This window comes from Amblyomma americanum, chromosome 1 (genome assembly GCF_052857255.1).
Source record: "Amblyomma americanum isolate KBUSLIRL-KWMA chromosome 1, ASM5285725v1, whole genome shotgun sequence".
In the NCBI taxonomy this organism is placed as follows: Eukaryota; Metazoa; Arthropoda; class Arachnida; order Ixodida; family Ixodidae; genus Amblyomma; species Amblyomma americanum.
Window position 1 is genome coordinate 264,260,194 of NC_135497.1, and position 24,412 is coordinate 264,284,605.

Consider the following 24,412-nt stretch of genomic DNA (forward strand, 5'->3'; position numbering starts at 1 on the left):
GGTCCCTAGAAATACTTGCTAGTCTGCCGTTCGCGCGGAGCTCTCTACGGAACCGGTAGGCCGCGCCTCGGATGAATGCGCAGGGGGCGCTGCACACATTCGGAACGTCGTGCTTGCAGGAGCGGTCGTGCCGCTGCTGCGGTAGTGGTGCGCGCTGCTCCTTGGTCGCAAGCCCATAATACTGGTTTTTTTTTTGCGAAATCCATGAACGCTGACTCGCGTGTGTGTTGGTCTGTGTGTTCTTATGTATGTGTGATCGCGTCATGTCTAGACAACGTGACAAGCGTCACACCTTGCCAGTTCAATTCGCCATCTGACTTTCCCTCAGATTTCCACCATCTAGTCAAAAACGTGCGAAATACATTTGCAGGCGAATGGTTTAACGCACCTAAGGGTCGGGTGCACGCTCAAACCGATCCGAGAAGCTTGGAAAATGGACAGCAAGAGTGTTTCGCTTAAAGCCATGCCGAAGATCACCAGATTGCACCTGAATCCCAATTATTTTGAGAAAACGAGAGTTGCTCCAGCATTCCAGCTATTTGGTGATCATATAATTAAAGGTCTTTTTATTTATTGCACCCCGTTAGGACGCTCTTATAATTTCGTGGAAGGCACTGAATCTTTTGCAAAAGAATAAATAAACTTATCGGGATAATGACTGCGCGTGTGCCAAAAGAAGCATTATACCCGCAGTCAACAAACTTTATTTTAAAGGAGTTCCTTGAACACCTCACAAAGTTGGAAATTCATGCAAAGGCCACAATCGGCGGGTTTTTGAGCAACAGCATAGCAGAGGGACTTCGTGTATCAATTCAGAGCACACTTAATTAGTCACAGATGCAGATCTCAGCACACATCGTTTTAAGTATGTGATGACTGCAAACTTGAGCCAAGACAGACTTGAAAGCGTACTTAGCATTGTTCGGCAATCATCAGGATCTTTGACCATCGGAATGCCGCTCAGTATTTGGTTACTGTTAATGTACTCACATTCTACAATCTTGCGAAACTACCACCATCGGGAAACTGTGCTCCAAAAGTGGACACTTCCTTAGTTTCGTGGCGAAGAAACAGCCGTGCAGCGAGAATATGCTGCCTAGACTCGACAGACTAATTGATAAAAGAACGCTCAAGATGTAAAAACTGCATTGGTTTCTTGTGCGCCACGTACAAGTATTACCTCTGACGACAGTGCCTGTGTGACAGGAAAAAAGCCACGAGATGTTAATTTATGGTATCTCCGGCTAGAAAAGGACTGAAAAAAGAGCCAGTGCATAGACTGTGCTTCAGCCTTGACTACTTAAAAGTAGTGGCTGTACAGAAAATGATCGGGTTGCAGCTTTCACTGCAAAATTTGATAATGGTGGCTTACTGTATCCGTCTGGCCCCTTGAATAACATAATTATCACCGTCCTTCAAGACAGCTTCACCACTTATTTTAGTCTGAACAAGTTGCACGAGAAGAGCATATAGTTGACTTCGCTGATTTTTTAACACATGTACATTTTCCGCCTCTGGGCTGTGTGAAACATGAACGTGAATTTTTAACGCCATAATCAAATTCTATATTCTGCTTCGCCTGCGCTTCTACATGAAGTCAATCAATGTTGAGAGGGCTGCAAAAAAAGAGCAGCCGAAGCTGTTAAAGATGAGAAGATGCCAGGAGGTGGTGCAAACAAAAATGTGGGCAGCCTGAGTGCAAAGTGATGGAAATAGATGTGTTTAACAATGATTTTTATTTTGTGCTATACATTACTGATCCTTGGCTATCTTTTCCCTGGCAGGTCGTGTGACCAACACAGCATGAGCTAATAATGCTATTTTACCAAGCACGGGATTCTAAGAACTGCTTAGAATGCATGCTTGTGTTCATTACTTCTGTAACTCGGTTGCCTAAGCACTAAGGAATACGTTCCTGCAGTTTGCCTAAAGCACATGATTTACAGGACTCAGGTTCTCATCTTACATGTTTTAATTGTGCGTGCATCTAGAAGTTTCCAGTGTTCAGTCTTTTTTAGCTTCAGAGTCCGCAGAAGTTGACATCGGATCAATAGTATGAATGAAAATGCCGCTCTAAATAGCGCTCTGTTGAGCGCGCACACGGTCATGTGGTTTACCCCCGAATGCAGAGATGTAACTTGGCTCGCGCTTCGACTCAACTTCGGCAAGTCGAGTCGAAGCACCAAGGCGGCTTCAGAACGGCCAAGTTGGGTTTCGTGTTTCATAGATGCTCAACCTGACTTGCTTCGTCAAGTTAAGCGCGTGCTTGAAAGCGAGGGCGCATTGCTCGTCTGGGGATGAGAGTATTGAACAATCTATTATAATAATGCCCATTTTGCTCCTATAAAACAACGCATCTCGTTCAGCAGTCATAAACAGGCACTAGGTGCGAGTGACCTGCATAAAATTGCTAACAATAAAAACTACATTTCAGTGCTACCCGCTGCTTCCACTTGATTGACGTTTTTGGCTGGCAACGTGCTCCACATTGAGCCAATCCTAGTTGAGCCATAGCCAGTTTTTTCCATGCTTTTCCTGCTCCCAGCGGAGACCAGCGCCTCAGTTCACGTTCGAGGAAAAGGAATTGTTATTGTGTTTTGTTAACGCACGTCGGCATATATTAGAGTGCAAAAAAAACGATGTGTCGTCCCTGGCAAAAAAAAAAAAAAAAAACGCCGCTTGGAAGGAAATTGCCGGGCTGTTTAACAGCAATCACGGGGTGACCCGACGTGACCCCAATCAGCTCAAGAAATGCTGGGCCAACCTAAACAAAAGTCGAAGAGGACGCGAGGGAAAAGAGAGATCGCCACAAGACAGGTGAGCGCGGCTTGCAGGCCGTTTACAAATGTTTGTTCCTGCATGCTTTGTATGCCATGGATAAGGGCATGATTATTCTACTTCGGTCGGCGTAAGCAGCGAGGACTGGAATGCATAGTTTTTTAGGAACAGTGTGATAACACGTAAATGGGCACGTAATAACGTTTCGGTGCAGTGTACTCTGCTTTATTTACAAACGCAGATGAATGCAGGCTGCGTTAATCGTGTAAATAATGCCCAAGCAGTATCCTGTACAGCCTCCGTAATTTTTAAAAACTACAGAGAATGTTTGCTACATTCAAGTCAGTACGAAGGCATGCGATTTCTGCTGCATAGAAGACTATGATGAGCGGGCAGTGCAGTGGGACGGAGGGCTCGCGCCTGGCCAGCAGCGAACTGACAACGGACGATTTTGCTCGGAGTTGGTACCATTCGCATACTATCGCGCCGCGAAGCCAAATTGGGTGCACCGTAGACCAGACGGTGTCTACACTGGCGACCTTCATGTTCATGAGGAAACTTGCCGCGCTATTGACAGTTGCTTGGTACTATTGAATATCCGGAAGGCAGTACATACAGCTACCTACCTTTACTCATTCCTGGCACTGCTGGGACGGGTGGCACAAAAACGTAGCGAAAACAGCACACAGTTGCATGCATTGGTGTGCCTTTGGTTGCTTTTGTGTGGCACTTCATGAACAAAATATTTTAATGGCGCATTGTCTATAAATTAGAGTAGCTTCATTGTGTGCGGTGTCTTTTTTCTTTTCAGGAGGAGGGTCAGCTCAATGCACTGTGAGCGCTCAAAGTGAGCAAGTCATTGCTGTTGCCAGCCACATAATGACCAGGGTAGGCTGACTCTGATGGAGGCATCGACCTGCCACCAGTGGCAAGTTTGCCTGCTATAAGATTGTTGCAGCCAATGGTGGATGGAGCAGGCAATGAAGAATTCTATTATGCAGGTAAAAAAAGCACTTTGCATGTTGTAGAAAAACAGCACTCCTCTCTTTATATTCCTTTGATGACAACGGCAGCGTGTACTGTCAATTGACGGTTTCAATGTTTTTTATTGCCTTGAACCTGCTATGAGGACTGTACAGTTCATCTACAACAAATTATAAAAATCTCATTTAATACAACACTGTGGAAAGCTGCTCTACATGTGGTTGGCTGAATGTTTGTGCAGATAAAGGTTGCATTGGTTGACAGTGCGAAAGGATGACCTGCTCCAAGCTGCATGTTGTTGGACAGCACTCTGAAGGCATTTTGACTTGACGGCTTATATTCATGTGAGTGGTATGCTGTGTTCCTGTAGCCGAAGGCGAGGAGTTGGTTAACCGTCGGACACCGAGGGAGCAAGCATTCAGTGCTGCAACCTGAACTGCATTCATTATGACATTCTCTCCTGATGATGTTTTTGAGTCTTGTTTGCCATTCCTGCCTCACTTTAAACGAATGCCAACTTTAATGCAGTTTCATTATGCATGCACTCCTTCACATAAATTTTCATATCTCTGTGTACTTGTACATGATGGTGCTCCAGGGATAAGGTAACAACATTCTTGTTGTGAATAATGGTGCAGCTTGCCTATGTGTAATGCTCAAAGCCTTTTCGAATTTGGCTGCTAGTTTCAAGGAAATTGTTAGTTTTGCAATGCAAAGGTTTCACTCGAAGCGCATGTTTTCTGTAGCCCTCAGGCTCAGGCTGCAGTATTTGTCACCTTTCTTGTATGCCTCACCTTGGCATTTGTGTCGCATATATGCGGCGAAGCAAGCAGGCAGGCATTACAAGGAAACCTTTGCAAAAAAAATGAAAGTGGATTAGCTCAGCTACTCCAGGATATACAAAGTGAAAGCGGTCGGCGTTCATTGGCATTGATAAAGTTCTAGACGCTGATGATTTTGAAGAAAGGAAGGGCGTATAACTGGCTCCCTGGGCCAGAGGACACGCATGAGTACAAACTAGCAAATATACTAAAATTGAAAAGAAACCCATTGAATGAGCAAAAAAGCTGCAGGTGCAGGGTTAGAGGATAACCACATGTGTAAAACTCGGGGCCTGCGTGACTATCACTACTGTATCAGCAGAAAAAAATAAAGTAGGTCATCAGGCATAATTCAGAGTGAAAGGTGAGGAATATGGCAGAACAAAACAGAATGACTAAACTGGGGCCCCCAGAAACAACGGCAGCTATTTGGCGCCGAGAAGGGCAAGTGGTGCCTTATATAAGAACATTATAAAGCTTTCGTTATAATGTCTCTTCACCAATTGACCCAACAATCTGTGCTGTTGAGGCAGACCGCTAATGTGTTGTAAGCTTAGATTTGTCCAACTAATTTTTACCTTTTCTTTATTACAGAAGACGACTGGGAACCTCCGCTCGTGGATGAGCCGCAGTCACCGGCGGCTGCTGTTGGTAAGAGTGGGGCAACTCCAGAAGCAATTGAGCAGGAGAGCAATCTCTTTTTTCCTGCTGTGCAACCTGCTGATGCTTCCAGCACAGCTGCAGCAGGCTGCAGCAGTGCTACAGTTGCTTCTGGAGCTGCCGCTGGTCCCACTACTGCTGAAGCAGTGGCCACCGGTGACGCTGGCAGGGCTCCAAGAGGGCGGATGGCCCTTTTAGAAAGGTCTCTGGCAGATGAGAACGACTATAGAGCGGCCTTACTGCGTGAAGAGCATGGACTGCGTCTGCAGCTGATGCGAGAGGACCACAACAGTATTCTGCAGGAGCGGCAGGAGAAAAAACTCCTTGATATCCAGAAAAAAAAATTGGAATTGGAAATCTTAGAAATTGAAAAACAAATCAAACTTGAACAGCTTCGTAGGCTGCGAGAGGCACCAGAATAAACGGTGGCTATGACTGAATGAAACTGGAATGCTGTGTGAATGCTTGCACAAATATTATGTGGCAAATCCACATAACTACACTTCATTTGCACATGTACCGTTTTAAGCACATGACTCGGTGGGAACAGACATACAGCCCCGTCACCACCTTGCATGCAAGTCTGACAAGCTATCGCATAGCAGGAGGCAGGTAGGATGGTTGCGTGGTACTTATGCTGCTATGGCTATATGGATCTTTGGATGCAAACAGCAATTTATTCATAGAAATACGCATTGCTGTATGCTACAAATATGGCTGCTCTAGGAAGGAAAAACCTCCCCTGGCATTGTTTGCAAAACCAACCAGTAGAGAAAATTGCAGGCCACATTGTTAAAGTTTCCATGTATAAAAAGTCAACAATATTGGCTCACGCAAGTCAACACCACATAAATGCTCAAAGGCCAACACCGCTCTCTACTCCTTCCTTTATTTTTGCTGTCTCATCTAACCTAAACCCTCGCAGCTAGTGCCTCCTACTCAAGAACCGAAACCCTTAAAGAATGCGATTCCTCCTATGCTGTCTACAAGGTGGGCCCATAGCTTGAGTCAATACAATGCCACAGCCTCCCGCTTTGCTGAAGTAATCTATTGCTTCAAAAATATGGCCACCACATTCCTGTGACAAGCCGCACTAGGCATGACAAAAAAAGACTATAAAGAAGCATGCATCAAAAAAACACTTGCTGGTGGCACCCACGTTCTGCTATTTCAAACCCCGCCAAACCATGTAACAATTTCAAAACATGCCAGTTCTCGATGAGTGGAATCAGCACAGTTCCAAGAAGGCCGGCTCAAATGCAAAGCCAGATTTAAGCTGTGACAGCCAACCAGTAACTGCATGTACAAATCAAAAGAGGCACTAGTCCAAGTGTTTGCATGTAAAAGATTTCACTACAACACTTGCGAGCTAGAAGTAGCTACCTAGCTACCTAGTCAAACCATTCATTGAACACACAAAACAAAAAGTTGCAAACACTACTGGGGTCATAAATTATCTTTCAGTGGTCCACCATGACTGCGGCAGCAAGGTGTTCCCAAACATCAGTAGTGCCCGCACACAATGATCTCGACTAACTGTTGGTGTTGGCTCATGACGACTCACTTTATGATCTCGGGTTTGTATTCAGCCATGCAAAGCAAGGCGCCTAACAAACACCACGTGCATTTGGCTCGAGAACAATGAATATTGAGTGCAACTGCTCGCAGACAGATTGTGTAGCCTTAGCAACAGTTACAGGAGTTCTATGTACGACCATCACCTTTGCACTTGGAAATTAAAAATGCTCACAGGTCACACACTGTAGGTTGGTATGTTTCACCATGACACCAATGCCTGGAATCCTCTCCGCACATATGCTGCTTCTTTCGCTTCTTTCTCTGTGCCAGTTACTGCCCGTTATGCAACTTTGTTGTAAGTGATTGAGCTGGACGAGGCATGTGGATCATGTCAGGAAGCCCATTTCAGACCTAAAGAATCGACCTTTTGCACCATACAATGACAACAACCAACTCCCACTTTGAACAGAGACGAGAGAGAGCGACAATGCACAACAAACCACTCGAGCATCGTTCCTTGAAAAGAAGGCTCCAGTGTGACAGCTGAAGGTTCGACCGTTCTACACCATCTTGAAACCAAACCAAATGAAAAGAATACACTCATGTTTTTTTTACCTCAATACAGCCAAAAAAAATGTGAGAAATTTAATAACTGATTCATAACACACCTCTGTTGGCAAGCCAGAAAACAAAACTTCGCAGTGATCTGGAATTTCATCATTGTAGGCAATTGGGAACGTCTCGTTTTGTTGTAAAAGGAATATTTGAAATTAATGATTGTGCAATGGGTTTTCCGGGCAGAAAGTACAAAGCGCAGAACAGCGTTCACAGACAGTCAACGGTTCCAGCAGCACCAACCCGAAGCACGCGCTTGTCGAGAGCAGACCCGCTGCCACATGGGCACTTCTTTGTCATTACAATTGTGACATAAAAACAAATTTATACTCAACACATGGAAGACATGCAAGAGCCCAAGCTTGAAGTGCAAGCCGGGTGAAAGTAGGAAAGACGAAGTAGCTGAACTACTTGCTGTGAGGAACCTGAATTCCATGCCGCTACCAAAGCAGCCACACAAATGTTTGCTCTGTGGAAAGGTGCACAAGCCCTGCGACTGCTCCACTTAAGGCCTAACTGTTGTACTTTACCAGATCTGGTAATTTTTCACATGCGTGTAAATAAAGCCGCCAAGACAGCAGCTCTTAAACAAATGAACTGAGCGCCATTAAGACCCTCAGCAGCAGGGTCAACAAGAGCGTTTCTGGTATTCGCCTCCTGCAAGATCAATACAGCGTTCTTGAAAAATAGCATTTGAAATAGAACACTATAGCAAGAAATGCAGAACCTAGAAGTGGAAGAGTAGCAGTTTGTTAATGCAACAAGCTCGCAACTTAAAAGCTTCCGAAGCTGAGAAAAAATTCTAGTGTAAAGGGGTGTATTCGCAGTGAAGGTCTGCAGTCGTAGATCAGAGAGCGTCATGATGAGCACACTCTCAGGAGTCACTCAGGATCCCCAGCTGCACTTCGTCGACCTCTTCGTCCCGCCGCTTGAACTGCTGCTAGTCGTTCCCATTGCTCTAACATGTCTTTAGTTCCTGCACAAAAGTTGGGATACGGGTAGCATGAGCAAGTGCGCATTATAAACATGCTTTATTCAAAATGCATGGGACAGTGTTGAGGACTGTGCATTTCTTACCTATGTGAAGCTCTTCTGGATGAGCGCCCGTCGTGCCTGCATTCCCGACAAGCTGTCGCTGACAGCATCAACAGGTGGCAGGTGCTCTGGCCGCCTCGCTGCTGTCGTGCTGGTGCGAGCCGGTGGAGCGTCCTGGATGGGAGCGCTTTCAATAGGAGGCTGTGGCTCCTTCATCAAACATGCAAAGTTCTGCAGGGCTGCACACGCTGTGATGATCACTGCAGCTTGTTTCGGCTTGTGCTGGAGGCCCCATATCCAGACAAGGGAAGAGGCGCTTCCAGACACCGAATGTCCTTTCGGCCACATTCCGTGTCTTTATGTGGGCTTTTTGGTACCTGCACGTATAAAGGAATACTGCGTTGATTTAATGCCACAGCTCGAAAGTGTGGTCAAGCTTTGTCAACTTTGTCATGCACTGTCATTGGAAACATTAACTAACCTTCCTTGCGGTGAATTTGCACAGTGATTGCGTGGTAATATAGCGCCTAGAATGTAGTGCTACTCTTCATGGAGCATGGAGAACGAAGCTACACTCTTCATGGAGTACAAAGCTACATTATAAAGCAGTACTAAAACAAAATGCTGGGCCTCGATCGCACATTCCGAAGAGACACATTTCGCTATGTGGGACGCCGTAGTGAAAGGCTCCGGAAATTTCTACCACCTGGCGTTCTTCAGCGTGCAACGACGTCGCACAGTACACAGGCCTCCAGCATTTCGCCTTCATCGAAATGTGAACGCCGCGGCCGGGATCGAACCCGCGTCTTTCGGGCAAGTAATCTTGTGACTGTACGTTCGTAGCACCGCGGGGAAATAAATAAAATGACAGCACGTACACGACGCGAACGAATACAAATGAGCTGAACAGTGGTAACTGTTCAGAGAATTTCAATTTTTATTGCTCACCTGCACATTGATGGAGAAATAGCCTTTGCGGTTTCGGTAGACTTCCGCATCTGCACCACCCGGGCTGTTGATGCGGACATGCGTGCAATCTATGCAGCCGGTCACACCAGGGAATTCACCGATCTCATAAAAGTCCCGCATCAGCTTTTCAAACTGCGAGACGGCTGGAAACTGCAACAGCATCGGGCGCAGGTGCTTGGCAATCAGCAAGGTGACCTTTCCAACTGCGCGGCACACCGTGGGCTGCGAAATCCGCACCAGATCCCCGGTGACGGTTTGGAAAGTACCGGCCCCATAAAACCTCGAAGCCAGGAGTAGCTGCAGCATCGGAGGAACAGGCTGTCCCCTGTTGTCGGGACTTTCACGCAGGGGCAACACGGTGAGCAGCTCCCGCACGGCGTTCTTGGAGAACCGATAGCGGGCGAGGAACTGCTCGTCGTCGTAGGGCTCCATGGGGTTCCCCCGATCTCGTAACGCTGGCCGTGGAATCTTCGGCAACGAATGGGCCTCAGAAAATACTACGTCCATGGCGTGGCAAGCGAACTCGAACGCAGCTACCCTCCGCGCGACGTCCGATCGGTAGGTGGCCATGTTGGAAAATACAACGAAGTCAGCTTCAAGCAAGCTCCTCAGCCGACTTGAAGTTGGACCGAACTAGGATCGAGCCAAGCCGGTTGCAAGTCGCACTTCAAGCCGAGTTTGGTTTATGAAACACGATGGAGCTCACTTGAGACCGATGGAAGTTAAGTTCGAGCCAAGTTACATTTCTGCATTCGGGGGTTAGAATCGTGGGTAACATTCTTGATGCAAGGATATTTTTATTTAAATTCCTCAGAAGACGGTATATAATACGGCATGGAAGCAGTATTCAGAAAGGGGAATAGGGTGTAAAAATAAGTGGGTTCGTTTCGCCTTCGACTCTGGAGTACGCGCACAAAATTTGTTCGCAAAAAAAAATCCGACCGCGGCGGCTACGTTTTTATGGAGGAAAAACGGTAAGGCTCCCGTGTGCTGTGCGATGTCAGTGCACGTTAAAGATCCCCAGGTGGTCGAAATTATTCCGGAGCCCTCCACTACGGCACCTCTCTCTTCCTTTCTTCTTTCACTCCCTCCTTTATCCCTTCCCTTACGGCGCGGTTCAGGTGTCCAACGATAAATGAGACAGATACTGCGCCATTTCCTTTCCCCCAAAAAACCAATTATTATTATTATTAAAAAAAATCGTTTGCGTCCCTACGCCGATGGCTGAACTGCGCATTGAAAAACCACGGCTAAGCTGAAATAAAAAAATCAGTGCAATCGCATGCGCAAGTCATCTGAAAACACGCAGGGAATTCGTTTCGCGGGGCGAAACACGCGCGTCTACCGCAGACGCCGTGACTGTCAAGGCACACCGATTGCTCGCAGCGCCACCGCGGCGGTAATTCAGCAGCAGACCCCGCCGCAGCCGGCGGACGCCAGACTAGCAAGTATTTCTAGGGACCCTAGTGTGGCATTGCCCCCCTCCTTTCAAAAGGCATCGCCTCGATGCCACCGCCAAGGGGGAAACAGTATAGAGGCAGCGAAAGTGCAAACGTGTGTGTGGCGCCGGCACTGAGTGTGAACCCTGCCATCGGCTAACGGGCGTAATACGGTTTCATGCGCGACACGTGGATAACTTCAGACTTGGGCGGCCGAAAAGAGCGGACAGTGCCCTGCGGGAACCCTTCATAGTTCACCTCACTGAGTTGACGTATAACCTCGTAGCGGCCGAAGTAGCCGCGCACAAGCTTTTCAGAGCGCCCGCGCAAACGTATTGGGCTCCATACCCAGACGTGCCCGCCGGGCTTGTTAATCACCTCCCTGTGGCGGAGGTTGTAGCGCCGGGCATCGGTTTCCTGCTGGTGTCGAATTCGGTGTCTAGCAAGATGGCGAGCGGCTTCTGCGTCACGAACGAATTGGCCAGTGCCCGCGACAGACGAAAGGGCACAACCGGGAAGCAGCATGGCGTCCAGCATGGTCAAGGCGTCACGGCCATACACCAAACGGAACGGAGTGAAGCGCGTCGTTTCTTGGAGGATAGTTAAAAGCAAACGTGACGTAAGGAAGTATTTCGTTCCAGTTTCGATGGTCATCGTCAACATACATAGACATCCTGTCTGCAATGATGTTCAGCCTTTAAGTTTGTCCATTCGTTGGAGGATGGTAAGCAGTCGTTTTTCTATGAGTGGTGCCACTGAGACGCAGGATCTCATGTGTAAGAGCCGACGTAAACGTGGTTCCTCGATCAGTAAATATGACAGTGGGGTCGCCGTGGCGAAGCACTATGTGGTGAACAAAGAACTGTGCAATTTCAGCCGTGGTGCCACGGTGAAGAGCCTTGGTATCACAGTAGCGGCTGAGGTAGTGAGTGGCAGCAACAATATACAGTTTACCCATGGAGGACACAGGGAATGGGCCTAGTAAGTCCATGTCGACCTGCTGAAATGGGATTTGAGGTGGATCAATTGACTTCAGAAGACCGGCCGGTTTTGTCGGTGGTATCTTCCGCCGTTGACACTCACAACAGGTTCTAACGTAACGTTGGACAACCTCAGCAAGCCGAGGCCAGTAGTACTTTTGGCGGAGGCGTCCCAATGTTCTGGAAAATCCGAGGTGGCCAGAAGAAAGGTCGTCGTGGCATGCAGTGAGAACTTCCTGACGAAGCGCGGATGGGACTATAAGGAGGTACGCAGTTTCGGTCGGGCCGTAGTTTTATTGCGAAAGCAATACTGCTCGAGGTTTCCGCTCTTGGCCGTCGTCCCGGAGAATCCACCATTTACCTTTAGCGTGACCTATGTGAGACGTCATACCAGCTGTGGAAAAGCGGGGCCCCAACTCGCCTCGTCGCGATCGTCCCAGCGAATCCCCCATGCTGCAGCTGCGCGCCGCTACCGCGAGGGGCGCTCGCTGTACGTGACGTCATGCCAGCTGTGGAAAAGCGGCCTCCCCAACTCGGCTCGTCGCGATCGTCGCAGCGAATCCTCCACGGTATGTCGGATGATGTGTACAAGGTGAAGCTGCAACTATGTGCTGCAGCTAAGAAGCGGCGGCATGCGGAAGAAACGGATGAAGAGCGGGAACAACGTTTAGCTAAACGGCGTGCATATTGTAGTCGTTATGGAGAGCGCGAAAGAGATGCAACAACGACAGAACGAAGCGAGAAAGAGACAACGCGGTCAAGAGACGCCAGAAGAACGCGCCGGAAGACTCGAGAAGCGTCGTAACGCAGATGCGGCTTGAAGAAGTGACACCTCCCTTAGCGATTCTTCAACTGCGGAAGAGACCGCTTTGAATTCTCGAGAGTGTCGGACTGAGACGCTGCGTATACGACGTGCCGAGGAAACGAAGCTTTCGCAATTTGACTTGGTTTAAACAGAGCTAAACCACAGACAATTTTTTCTTGTAGAGGACTCCATCTCGTGTACAAAACGATGAGAGTCCACGCGAAAAGAGTCAGGGCGGAGACGGAGCGGTTCCTTCGAGGTACTCGATGAGGGCAGCAGTTCGCAATCGGCCCTCTAGTGATGTGCAAGAGCGGATGTGGTGAGAGCGCCGAGGAAAGCAGAATCATTTTTGGACTCAGCCGATGGGCACGGAAGAGGAGCTCGGGAGAGACAGTCAGCATCGCTACGTTTGTGGCCTGACATACACGATTGTGACGTCGAACTATTGCAACCGAAGGCTCCACCGTGCAAGCCGCCCCAAGGAATCTTTCCGGTTCGCAAGCCAACAAAAGGAGTGATGATCGTTCACGACTCGAAACGGACGGCCTTACAGGTACGGACGACATTTCGCGACTGCCCAAACCATAGACAGATACTCCTCTTCTGTGGTTGAATAATTCACTTCGGAACGGGACGAAGTGCGACTAGCGTATGCTATCACGCGTTCTGCACCGTCTTGCCACTGCACAATCACCGCACCGAGGTCAACATTGCTGGCATCTGTGTGCAGTTCCCTGTCGGCTTCCTCGTCGAAGTGGCCAAGAATAGGCGTAGATTGGATGCATGCTTTAAGTTCTGTGAAGGTTTTTCCTGATCCGGACCCCAGAAGAAGGGTTCGGCTTCTTTGTTAAGGTGAGTTAGGGCCTCTGCGAGCTTCGAGAAGTTTTGAACGAACCTCCGATAATAAGCGCAGAGTCCCAGAAAACGACGCAAGCTTCGTTTATCTGTTGGCTTGGGGAATGCAGCAACGGCGGCCGTCTTTTCGGGGTCGGGGCTAACGCCCTGAGCGCTCACAATTTGGCCAAGAGATTTGAGCTCCATAAATGCAAAGTGGCACTTTTCAAGCTTGAGAGACAGACCCGCGGAACGGATTGCCTCGAAAAGGGGGCCAATGCCACACTGCTCACATTCTGGCGCTCGGCCGCATGGCGGCGCCGGCAGAATGTGCGCAGTGTGGCATTATTGTTCATGCTTTGTCGCACAACCTCGCCCTTCTGTATAGGCTTATACTCCAATCCTATAGTAACCTTACAGTTTATCAAATTTGAGCACCTCCATTATTGAAACGAACAACGCTCAGAATACTTTTTAACGCTGTAAGCGTAACTCTAATTTTGCAGTCGATAGCGGTCAATTTACAGCTTACGCCGCAACCTTCATTTTTACTGTAGTTTGTGAGTAATATGCCGGTTACACTGTAACCTTCATTTTTACTATCATTTATGGGCAATTTACAGATTACGTCGGGCACTTCATATTCCAGCCTTCGCGACGGCGCGCGTAGCCAACATGCTCACACATGTCCCGTGCGCCGGGCGGGAAGCAGAATTCGTGGTGCCGCTCGATATCGTTCCCCGGGTTGTCCGGCGGAAGTTGCGGTTCCTGACCGCCGTGGTATACGTCTCTGCGTTTCTTCGGTGCTCGCGGGGCAGAGAGATTAGTGGCGCTGAGCGTGTTTCTGCTCTTTTTGGCTTTAGGAGGCGGCTAGCTGGAGGAGCTTTCGTTGCTTTGGATGGGCAATATCTTCTGGCACAGCAACGTGTACCAGAAAGGGCACAAAATGAGGAGCTAGTGGCCACGGCATTCTTGTTGATTTGCAGAAATGTAACAATTTTTATTATTGGTATCATCCTTCGCGTTATAGCATTCATTACACTTTAATCATTATAGTGACTTACCCAGCATACTATAGCTGCCTGCTCGAGCCGCCGCGGTAGCTCAGTGGTTATGGCGCTCGGCTGCTGACCCGAAAGATGCGGGTTCGGCCACGGTCGCGGCGGTCGAATATCGATGGAGGCGAAACTCTAGAGGCCCGTGTACTGTCCGATGTCAGTGCACCTTAAGGAACCCCAGGTGGTTGAAATTTCCGGAGCCCTTCACTACGGCATCCCATAGCCTTTGTCGCTTTGGGACGTTAAACCCCTATAAACCAAACCATTTTGCCTCTGTAGACGCGAGCATCAAAAGAGACTTCATGACGTTAGTGTACAGACCAAAGCACCTTTCTAACAGTTTGGTCTGCCTACTGGACTGTAAATTGAATTAGTCTGTAACCCATGCAAAGTTAAGATTGGCTGGCCTTCCCGATTCGTTGCAAAAAAAAATTGCAGCCAAGTGCGTATGTCAATATATGCCGACGACATCTGTATTTGGATTAGTTGCTAACAACACAAGCGATTAGCCCTCATTGCTCGAAAGGCTCTCCTTTTGGTACAAGCTTAACTTCAAGGTTAGGGATTTTCTATATCAGTGGAAAAATCCGGCTTTGTTCTGTTTCCAGGTGTAGGAAGACGTCAAGCGCGGTTGAAGATAGACCTTGGTCACTCTTGCATCCGCCAATTTATTCACACGCACTTCCTGGGTGTCATTATTTACTCCCGGCCACAGTGGCGAAAAGCTGTCGACGCGATTGTTTCATCTCTATCTTCGCGTCTCAGTGTGATCCGTAGAATTGCAAGTGAAAAATGGGGAAACCATCCTTCTTCAATGGTCAAACTTCATGAAGGGCTGGCGGTCAGTCGCATTATGTATCAATAACCTTAAATTTACCCCTCGCCATCACATCTTGGGCGTATCGAAGTTATTCATAGAAAGGGCCTAAGAAGAGCCATTGGAGTTCCCTAGGCGGCTGCGAACAAGGCAGTATTTCATGAGTCTCTATCGAAACTTCTTAGCCTTGTCGCTTCTCAGAGACTACTACTGCATCTTGGGGAGCTTAGGAGAGGCGGTAGCTGGGCAATCCCTTCTCCAGCGGCTCTGCAATAGACATGAGTCGAAGGCCTAGTTGGCACTTAATACTCTTAGTTTTTTAGGCCTTAATGTTCGAAGGCAAAGAAAACGGTCGACCCCCCCCCCCTCCGGTGTTTTCCGACCCTCGACTGTAACCCAAGCATCGCAGCTAATTGGCCCAACATTGGAACCGTATTGGCAAAGGCCGAGCCTCTAAAAGACCAGGATGGAACCATCCTGTTGCAATATTGGGCAGATTACATGTGCGGCATGGGAAGCTCCCAATTCCCCACCTGAGCGCAAAGCGCAGCTCTCCTTTGGCAGCGACGCGTTTGCTCGTACTTGAAGATTTGGAAACAGAGTATGTCCGCCATCTTCAAAATTTCACGGATGGTTCTGTGGACATGGTCAAACAAGCTAGCGCAGCGGCTTTTTACATACCTTCTTTGTATTGTAAGTGGTCTGTACGCTTTAATGCTGTCGTATCCCCCACAACAGCTGAAAGTGTTGCTATTGAGGCGGCTTTATGGAAGTTAGGGTCTTGTCCGGCTCAACATGTTGTCATCCTAACTGATTCAAAATCTTCCCTTCAGAGTTTAGAGCGCGGTTTCCCCACTGATGCCTTATCTCTAAGCTCTCTACGGTCGGTGCTGAATCTTCGCAGCAGAGACTTTACTCCATACTTTCAATAGGTGCCCTCTCACATGGGAGTCAGAGGCAGTGAGGTGGCAGACAGTCTCGCCCATAAAGCTGTCCAGAAATTCATCCAAAAAGTACCTCAAGATGGAAAAGGCTCTTCAGAGAAACGGTGCTCGATCATTTTAGAACATTGTGGAGTGCGCCTCACAAGCCATGTGTGACTAAGGGACTGAAAAGATCCCAGGCCACTCTACTAAATCGAATTCGCACGGGCTCTGCTCGTACTCCTGCCTGGATGCATAAGACGGGCACGGCATCGTCTCCGCTATGTTCTTTATGTGGTGTGTGCGGGGATATAGAACATTATATTATGTATATTGCCCAGAGTACAACGCGGAAAGGTGTGTGATATGTTCGCTTCCTTCAAAAAGACAGGAACCCTTCTCATTAGAGTTCAGGACATTGTCTACCCGAGTGGAAACCAGACATGCAGAAGGGAGGCTGCAAGCCTTCTTTGAACATTTCTGCACGACACTGATCTTGTCTCTAAATGGTGACAGTAAGAACGGACTATGGTCTACTGTGAAAGAATGTGTGCGTAGATGGTGTCTTCTGGAGTGGACCATGTTATACTGTGATTGAATGTGTGCACGGATGGTGGCACTGCAACGGACTATGTTCTACTTTAACAATACGTGTATAGATGGTGACTTCTGGAGTGGACTTTTTTCTGCTTTGAGTTAATGTGTGCACATATTGTGAATGCGAGAGTGGAATATGTACTATTATAAGTGACTGGGCGCATAGCGGGACAGATCGGACAGGTTTTAGGTCGTAATTAACATAGAAGTGACGCTACGGTGGAGCAATTGCGGGCAGACTAAGCAAGGCTAATACCACATGTAGCATACAAAAACTAAGTCAGCTGAACTCATAAGGACGTTAAAGCCAGTGTACTTATGAATGAACCTATTTTCGGTATTAAGTCAGGAAATCTTAGTGGGCACAGCCGCCGTGGTGGCTAAGTTGCTATGGCGTTCGGGTGCTGGCCCGAAAGACGCAGGTGCGATCCCGGCTGCGGTGGTCGAATGTCGATGGAGGCGAAATTCTAGAGGCCTGTGTACTGTGCGATGTCAGTGCACGTTAAAGAACCCCAGGTTGTAGAAATTTCAAGAGCCCTTCACTACGGCGTCCCTCATAGCCCGAGTCGCTTTGGGAAGTTAAACCCCCTTAAAGAAAACAAAATCTTAGTGTGCACCGAGAGCACGGCAAAACGCAGTATGAATACTGCGTTTCAGAAGCAAGAAAAAGTAAAAGTCACGTACGGCTTCAGGAACGGCTGCAGGAAGACAATGATGTAAAATCATTCAAAAGAGCGCAAATTTTTATTGCTGCCTTTATGTAAATAATCATCTTTTCTCGCATATTCCAAAAAAAAAACGCTTGCGCGAATATTGGTGCGTCCTGCTGGCACAGGTTTGATTTCCAGCGTAAAAGTAACAGCAGCGTCGCAGAAAGCGTGTCTAGACGTTCCCGATATTTGGCTAGTTGTTACTACATGCCAGCCAGCTTCTATTGAGCGTCTCACTGGGCCGTCTGATCTTCCGGTTTTGCAAACACAGAAATTGTTTTGCTGTGGCTCAAATATATACCATTAAACACCACCGAAAACAAACGCATATTGATATAATCACTGTAAATCAACGTACACATTGCGACAGTGCAGATTAAAAAAAACTGAGTACAGAATTTTCTGATGACCATTACCATCAAGCAGTGTACACAGAGATGATGGGTTAGATGATAGCTAAATTAAGCAGAAATGTTTACTGCGCAGAGAACTAAATCCCTAAGTTACACACTGGAACGTGCAGTTGCTCACCCTCTAGGGAGGCCTGAATAGGAGCTCGACTCTATCGCCATGAATTACGAAATCCCCCGCTGTTCCCACTCCTCTTCAGCTCCCACAACCAGTTCCCGATAAACAAATTTCCTTTCCCTGCATCGCATCTTGCCCATCTTTTCCCAGGGCCGATTAGGGGAGTCTTCCTGGGGACGCTGCCTGGAAGCGTGGTTTATCTCGCGTATCTTCTTCCGTTCGTTTATATTTTCACATACAGGTAATGGCGCTGTATCTGTCTCATATATCGTTCGACACCTGAACCGCTCCATAAGGGAAGGGATAAATAGAGGAGTGAAAGAAGAAAAGAAGAAAGAGGTGCCGTAGTGGAGGGCTCCGGAATAATTTAGACAACCTGGGGATCTTTAACGTGCACTGACATCGCATGGCACACGGGCGCCTTAGCGTTTTGCCTCCATAAAAACGCAGCCGCCGCGGTCGGGTTCGAACCCGTGAACTCCGGATCAGTAGCCGAGCGCCCTAACCACTGAGCCACTGCGGCGGGTAATTGTCTTCCTTTATAGACATGTTAATTACCATCTATAATTGCTTTGATGCTTTTGTGGGAAAGCGGCGCAGGTGAACGTCTATTAGTTTTGAATATTTTTATGGCAGCCACAATAGACTGTTACTACATTGTAAATCCCAATATACTTAGCGACACGGGCCGGGGAATTTATTTTTCATTAATTTATCCCTCCCATCGTAGTATCTACCACTGCACTGTATGTATCTCCAAGAGCCATTGAGCGACCACGGCTGGCGTGGGCAGCGCTACCCTGACACTACAAAAATTGTGCCGCACACAGCGCTATGAGCACGTCAGACACGGGCTGCTTTAAACAGTCCCTGTAAAGGCTCCTTCTTGGGTCTCAATTCTGCTTTTGCAAAGTGCCCTGAAGACTCGGACGTAATTGAAACTCATGCCGAGAGTCATACCTTGATGTTTGAGTTTCGCGCATGCTCCGTTTTTCGTGTTTTGTTTGCATTTTGACACCACTTGCTTCATTGTTGATATTGTATTGATGCCTAAGTGAGCAGTGAATCGAGAATCGCTGCTGCTTTAAACGGCGGCTCTTCATAGGAAATACATATTGCTGCAAACAAAACTTATGTTTCTTTTTATGTTCTTATCGCCGTCGTCACGCGGCTTTAATCACTCCCTCTTCGTTTTGTGCCATGGAGAGAGGGGGCTCGATTCTGGCCGCGGCGGCCGTATTTTGAATGGAAGTGAAGTGCACAAGGCGCCCCTGCTCTGTGCGGGGTCAGTGCACGTAAGAAATTCAGGCGGTCTGGTCTACATTAATTCAGAGCCCGCCACTATACGGCGTCCCTCATAGCCCACGTGTCAGTTTCGTATGTTAGACCCCACAATTTATGACTCTTTAGCAGCAGCCAACTAATCTAATTTATTCTTTCGCAGTCCTCGCTGTGGAGATTTCTCAGCACTCAGGAGCTTGCCGATGTGGAAATAGTCGTACACTGGGAACACGCTCCCGAACAGCACGCATCTTTCAAAGCACATCGCATGATCCTGGCCCTTCAGAACGACGTCTTCAGGGCCATGTTTTTTGGGCACTTCTCCAGAGAAGATCGCTCGGACCTGCATCCGGACGTCTTTGAAGGGCTTCTACGGTAACATACCCTCGCTCACGCTTCATTTATGAATTTTGCTCAAAAGCACTTGACGGCCTGTAATTCGTGTTACATGCAGAAATATAAGCTTGATTCTATTGCAGTCTATTCTAACGACATTTGTAGAGGGGTCATCGTATTAACATGCAAGTAAAGAAGGGAATGCGAAAAGTTAAAACTTTATCACTAAAACAAAATTTGAAATGCCAGCTAAGAAACCAAACATAGCAAATACCCAGAAAGAGAAGAGTATCAGGACTCAGTGCGGTGTGTTAGGCGCCAAACAAGGCTAAGTACGGCTCTGAACCCTGAGTCCTCCAAGCCTGCTTGGCCTACGGCCCACACGCTGGACTCATCCACAGTTACCGTACTGATTCTATGAGACTTAAGGCATCCCTATTAAAAGGTGTAATGTCACGTGATGAAGTTCTCCATTACACTGCCATTAACAGCCCTAGATTTTTGCCGTGTCCTAATCCATGCAGGTTCCAACCAGCAAATGTCGCATTCATAGCTTGGTTAAAGGATTACTTATTGGAAAGGTCTTTTTCCTTGGCGATGATAATTAATCAAGAGAACGACGTTTGGGCGAACGGCCTGCTTGTAAGAACGCTAAATCCATAGCATGCTTATTACGGTACCCTGCCACCCAGAAACCATTAATGCCCACAACCAGAGCTTTGCCTTTGTGTTTTATCTCACTAGACTACAGGAAGCATTTCCCGCTTCTCATTCAAATAAGAATAAAGTGGGACAATTTTGTTACACTTTTGCCCTTGTAAAGACGACAACGGGCCCTATTATGGTCACCTGCTCTGCGACGCAGGTATTTCTACAGTAAACAGCTCCAGGTGGAAAGCGTTCACCAGGCGACCTGCACCCGCAGCGCTGCAGTCAAATACATGGTGCCTGAATTGGCAGCCAGGTGCGTCGCATACGTGGAGCGCTATATGGAGCCCGATGACGTATGTCCGTTTCTGGACTAAATCCTGACGATGGGCGAAGACGGCGTGGACGGGTGCGGCAAGGCCGTCCTCCACAACAATGGTCTCTTCGTTCTCGCGTCGAAGACGTTCGAATCCTGCTTGCACTACACCGTGAACTACATTCTCGACAACGTGCACAATGCACCCGAGATGTAGGTGCTGCAAGCCGTCCACGCCTGCGGCCGCAGGCAGTGTCTCGAGAGAGGGAAGGTTGGCGGAGAGCCAGCTGGCCTCCGTTCCGTGGTGTGGCCTTTCTTCCTCAAGCTCCGGTTTCTCGAGCTAACGGTGACCGAGTTTGTTCGCGGTCCTAACGTGTGGGGCATGCTGAACGCCGAAGAATCTCTGGCCATCCTTTGCAACATCATCGAGAAGGACTCGTTGCCCATGCCGGCTGGTTTCTGCACCGTACGCACAGGGCGCGTTTAGTTGCGGAGTACGTTGATTGCACGCCCCGGTGCAAATCGGCATTGCCAACAAAACGCCGATGTAATTTATAGACACAGAATTTAGTGCGTGGAACGGAAACGCGACCTTCGGCAAGTCCTGCTTGATTAGTCTAACATATTTTTCGAATTTTCGCCTCTAACGTTTGTTTCACGTTATTTCATGTCCTAGCGACTAGAACAATATGAATTAAGAAAGCGGGTTAAACGTTTTGTTCCTTAAAACGTGGTACCGTAGTTGAAGCTCACTCGGTCAGTAGATACATTTTGTTTAGCACTCATGCCTTATCCTGTTCGTAATGGTCCGGCAGCGTCGCTAAGCTGTTTTTCAATAAAATCTCCAAGACAGCGAGTAGGGAAACTGGGGACCAGTTATAGTTGATGGTTATTTAGTGGACAGGGTGAGAGTGCGATAAATATGAGAATGAGAAGCATTGACACAAGCGCGGTGTGTTTGTCGTCTCGTCCTTTTTCATGCGCTGCTTTTTTTCAGCATGTAAAGCCACATGCGTGGCCCAAAAGATTTTTTCCAGGCGACATTAAGAAAATTCTCTAGCAGTGGTGCCGGGTTGAACAAAGCCTTCGCATTACTTCCCTTCTTGAACTCTAATCCTGTCTTCGTGCTCTGCGTGGCAGCCGCAGAATTGGGCACAACTTTCGGCGCACTCTCCAAGCACGGGTGATCCTTAAGGAGCAATGACGTGATAATAGCAGCAACGCGTACTTGTACGTGAGGCTGCGGGAAGGGGGCATGTCGCCCTCGTTGAAGTGGGTCGTGGCGAATACATACTGACCTTTGGAGTCCTACTTGAAGCTTTGGGCGTTGGAATCTGTGTAATGTTGCTTAGATCGTCGGCGGAGAATAATATAAAACAAAGTAATGCTGCAACCCTATTTTTGATAATTTGTATTAGATATCGCCGCCACTATGGCTCAGTGGTTATGGCATTCGGCTGCTAACCCAAAAGACGCGGGTTCGATCCGGCCGCGGCGGTCGAATTTCGATGAAGGCGAAATTCTATGCGGTGTGAACCCAAGCAGCACGCCGATAATGGCCCTGAACTGGTCGAATACCGAGAAAAATCGGCTCCAATAGAGGGCTATAATGGCATCTGACTGGGACGCTACCCGATCCAATGTTTGAGCCAGTGCACCCCACTGGCTTTCCAATCAGAAGCCAGTAATGGCATACAGAGTTCTTGATTGGCTTGAATGGCATTCCTTGGCTATTCGATATTAGTCATCCAAGATTCCTTATTGGCGTATATATCATAGGCAGCCGGCCCAACCCAGCGGCTATCCAATATTTCCGGCCCAAGCTTATCCGCTGTTTATCACAGGCGTCCAGTGAAACTCGCTGGCTACCCACTATATCCCACCCAAGCTAATGCACTTGTTTTCGCCGAAGGCATCAAGCTACTCACTGGCTAGTGAATGCTTCCCACCCAAGTACACCCACTGGTCGTTCACCGAATTGCATCCAGGTACACTGACTTGCAGTCCCATTATTAGTTTCCCGACACTGCTTACCGAGCATTCTGTGCTTCGCATTGCAAAATTCATCTATGACGAATGTTTCATTTTGGCAACCATCGTCTATGCAGCGAGTTCGCAAATGCCACATTCTATTGTTAAATGCACTGAAAATGAGCAAACCGGCAATGAAGTGTAATGTTTGAACATTTATTAAAAACATAACAAAGAGCCGAAGGTCTAGGCGGGCAATGGAGGCTGCGTGGAAGCGATTAATTAGCCCTGTAGGGTCGCATCAGGGCTCGACCGCCTCGTCAAAGACTCCGCTGCTGTAGCAGGGCCAGGGTTCGTGGGAGCGGCTGCAATCAGGGCAGGCCCAGGTGCAATCCCAGGCAGCTAGCACCTCAGCCATGAGCTTTTTGCGGCCGCCTACCCCAGTGAAGAGCTGCGTACGGCTGCCTGCCAGTGTATGCCGGGACAACCTACACAGCTGACTTCTCCTTTTTGGTGATGGCATCTGCACATAACGTTTGCATTTTAGACAATAGTAGCAAGGATAGCTAGTGCATGCAGTAAGGATCCGAAATAAAAATATCACCTGTAGCCCCTCCGCAGAGCCTTTTAAAAATAAATGCTTTCTTGCGGAACTTGAGCTTGTCAGGGAAGGCCCATAAAGGCCTTCCCTACACTAGCCGCAACCACTGGCAGCTTGGGGACCCCTAGCTGGAGGAGCTGCCGGCGCTGAAAACAAGAAGCAAATAATTGTGAATGACAATTTGAATCACAGAAATAGAATTTAACTGCGCGGCTAGTTGGTGATGTATGTTAAGTCTTACAGTACAAAATGGAAAAGGAACAAGCTTGAAGAACCAGGGCGATCCTTCTCATTTTTTGCGAAAACATATCTGCGTGTCTAAAGCGTGTTTCAACATGCAGCCGCTTTCTACCGCCACCTAATGGACCAGCGAAGCATCCGGGGTTTGGAGGCAGAGGGGAAGCGTCAGAAAGGAATGAAGGGGCCAAAAAATACCCCCTTGCCAGATTGTGCTGGTGTCTGGACACTAGACGCGAAAAAAAAGGACGTAAGGGAAAACAGATTAGATGCCCCAAAGAAAGGAAGATAGGAGAAAAAAGTACAAAGGGGGAACAGTCAAAAAAAAACAGACGGCAGCGGGCTGTAGCCTACGCATTCCATCTCTTGGGGAGGCAGGGACTGAACATACCCGCCGAAGGAATGGTGCCCTCCTCGGTCGCGGCGGCCGCCCGACGAAAACCGGAAGCTGCGTCGCCGCGAGCACGCTCGAAGGCGCGACGTGAACGTAGCCGCCGTCACTTAGAGAGGGATTACTTCGCCATGTATTAACAGAATGAAAGCGAAGTCCTTACCTTGCTGCTACTGGCTCGCATTTCAGTCACCCTTCAAAAGGGACCGCGTTGGTCTCTGAATGTTCGGCTGAAAATAAATTATTTGTTGTGTCAATATTTTTCAAACTTTCGTTTCCTTTCAAAAGTCTACTTCAACCGTACGACTATTGCACAAAATCTCTGCTTCGAGGGAACTTCGCTGAACATGTACAGCTCGAAAATTATATGCAACGTCCGCCGGTGCACAAGGACCCAACGGTTTGCTGTCATTCAAGATGTGAATAGGAAAAGGAGCAAAAGTGAAGCGGCCCATGACAGCTGTATCCCATCTAAAGAGAAATGCAACACCCGAGGAAGAATTTCTTGAATGATATGTAGCGTCCACATGTGCGCAAAGAACAATCGGTTTCTGCAATTG

At 48.1% G+C, this 24,412-nt stretch overlaps 1 long non-coding RNA gene across 1 annotated transcript; it reads left to right on the forward strand.

Moving 5' to 3' along the window:
- The first annotated feature begins 2,536 nt into the window (after positions 1-2,536).
- LOC144115027 (uncharacterized) lies at positions 2,537-5,757 on the forward strand. The gene is made up of 3 exons (XR_013311206.1): positions 2,537-2,817; positions 3,590-3,779; positions 5,178-5,757. It is a non-coding gene; the product is annotated as an uncharacterized LOC144115027 (long non-coding RNA).
- The last annotated feature ends 18,655 nt before the right edge of the window (positions 5,758-24,412 follow it).